This window comes from Triticum dicoccoides, chromosome 4B (genome assembly GCF_002162155.2).
Source record: "Triticum dicoccoides isolate Atlit2015 ecotype Zavitan chromosome 4B, WEW_v2.0, whole genome shotgun sequence".
Lineage (NCBI taxonomy): Eukaryota > Viridiplantae > Streptophyta > Magnoliopsida > Poales > Poaceae > Triticum > Triticum dicoccoides.
Window position 1 is genome coordinate 382,009,541 of NC_041387.1, and position 2,857 is coordinate 382,012,397.

The window sequence follows — 2,857 nt, forward strand, 5'->3', positions numbered from 1 at the left end:
CCCCCGAGTGGGAGGTTTGCTCTCCACTCGATAGGATTTTCAAAAACTTAGGCGAGCACTGGGCTGCAGCTAAGCCCCCGAGTGGGAGGTTTGCTCTCCACTCGATAGGATTTTCAAAAACTTAGGCGAGCACTGGGCTGCAGCTAAGCCCCCGAGTGGGAGGTTTGCTCTCCACTCGGTAGGATTTTCAAAAACTTAGGCGAGCACTGGGCTGCAGCTAAGCCCCCGAGTGGGAGGTTTGCTCTCCACTCGGTAGGATTTTCAAGGGGTACCTCTGGAGAAGGAGGTAGCAGTCGACCTACGCCTCATCCTCCTCGCAGAGCGCATGTGGTATTTGTGGCTTAGCTCGGAAGGAGAGGGTAGCAGTCGACCTGCGCCTTGTCCTCCTTGCAGAGCGCATGTTGTACTTGTGGCATAGCTCGGAAGGAGAGGGTAGCAGTCGACCTGCGCCTCGTCCTCCTCACAGAGCGCACGTTGTATTTGTACTTAGGCGAGCGCAATGCTGTAGCTAAGCCTCCGAGTGGAAAGCTGGCTCACCACTCAGTACGATTTTGTTTAGCTTAGGCGAGTACTTGTACTGCAGCTAAGCCTCCGAGTGGAAGGCTGGCTCGCCACTCGGTAGGATTTTGTTTAACTTAGGCGAGTACTTGTACTGCAGCTAAGCCTCTGAGTGGAAGGCTGGCTTACCACTCGGTAGGATTTTGTTTAACTTAAGCGAGTACTTGTACTGCAGCTAAGCCTCCGAGTGGAAGGCTAGCTTACTACTCGGTAGGATTTTCAAAAACTTAGGCGAGTACTTGGACTGCAGCTAAGCCTCCGAGTGGAAGGCTGGCTTACCACTCGGTAGGATTTTGTTTAACTTAGGCGAAACGGATTTCACAGCTAAGCCTTCGAGTGGGAGGCTGGCTCACCACTCGGTTAGGATTTTTTTTTTACAGACTTAGGAGAATCAGATTCGCAACCTAGCCACCCACTGGGGGATTGTTTTATGTGGACAAAAGTAATAACCATTACTGGGAAAACTGTATAGCTCTTGTCTTTGATAAATAAACTAAAGAAATACTTTTATTACAACTCATCCGAGTGAATACTTAAGTGTAAAAGGGGCGGAGGAGCTCCGCGTTCCAAGCTTGGGGCTCGTCGATCTGATGCTCGACATTGTAAAGACGATATGCTCCATTGTGGAGAACCTTGATGACGATGAAGGGTCCTTCCCAAGAAGGAGCAAGCTTGTGTGGTTTCTGCTGATCCACTCGGAGGACCAAATCTCCTTCCTGGAAGGCTCAACTCTTCACGTTTTTGCGTGGAAGCGACGCAAGTCTTGTTGATAAATGGTCGATCGGATCAAAGCCATCTCTCTTTCTTCCTCTAAAAGGTCGACTGCATCCTGTTGTGCTTGTTCTGCTTCAGCTTCGGTGTAGAGCTCGACCCGAGGAGCATTGTGGAGAAGGTCACTCGGCAAGACTGCTTCAGCTCCGTAGACCAAGAAGAATGGAGTTCTTCCAGTCGACCGGTTGGGCATGGTCCTTAACCCCAAAAGCACCGAGGGTAGTTTGTCTACCCATGCACCAGCCGCATGTTTGAGATCACGCATCAAACGGGGTTTCAACCCTTTGAGAATCAAGCCGTTGGCTCGTTCTGCCTGTCCATTCGACTGTGGATGGGCGACTGAAGCATAGTCGACTCGTGTGCCTTGAGACGTGCAGAAAGCTCTGAATTCTTCGGAATCGAAGTTTGACCCGTTGTCAGTGATGATGCTGTGCGGGACTCCATATCTGAATATCAATTCTCTGATAAAGCTGACAGCGGTACCAGCATCGAGGTTCTTGATGGGTTTGGCCTCAATCCACTTGGTGAACTTGTCGACTGCTACCAGCACATGGGTGAAACCGCTTCTGCCTGTTCTCAAAGGGCCAACCATATCCAACCCCCATACTGCAAAGGGCCAAACAAGTGGTATGGTCTTTAAAGCTGAGGCGGGCTTGTGTGACATATTGGAGTAAAATTGACATCCTTCACACTTGTCGTCTATCTCCTTTGCCATTTCATTCGCTCTGGGCCAATAAAAACCAGCTCGGTATGCTTTAGCCACGATGGTCTGAGAAGACGCATGATGGCCACAGGTCCCCTAGTGGATGTCGTTGAGAATCATTCAACCTTCCTCCGGTGTTATGCATTTCTGGCTGACTCCAGTCGCACTTTCTCTGTATAATTGACCCCTCATGACGGTGTAGGCTTTGGATCGGCGGACGATCTCCCGAGCCTCTTCTTCATTCTCGGGGAGTTCTTTTCTCAAAATATAGGTGATATAGGGCACTGTCCAATCGGGAGTGATGACCAAAACTTCCATGATCAAGTCGACCACAGCTGGGACCTCGACTTCAGTCGGATCTGTGGTGCTTTTGGGCTGTGGGACTTCTTCAGTGAAAGGATCTTCTTGAACCGATGGTGTGTGAACATGCTCCAAAAACACACCACTCGGAATGGCTTCCCTCTTGGAACCTATCTTCGCCAAGTCATCGGCTGCTTGATTTTTCAGTCGGGGAACGTGATGGAGCTCTAACCCTTCAAATTTCTTTTCGAGCTTCCTCACTGCATTGCAGTATCCAGTCCTGGCTGGGCTTCTAATGTCACACTCCTTCATCACCTAATTGACCACCAAATCTGAGTTGCCATAAACCATAAGGCGACGGACGCCGAGTGAAATGGCCATGCACAACCCATACAAAAGTGCTTCATATTCTGCTTCATTGTTGGAGGAATCAAAGTGGATCTGGAGCACATATCTGAGCTTATCTCCTCGGGGAGAAACCAAAACTACCCCAGCACCAGAACCATTTAACATCTTAGAGCCATC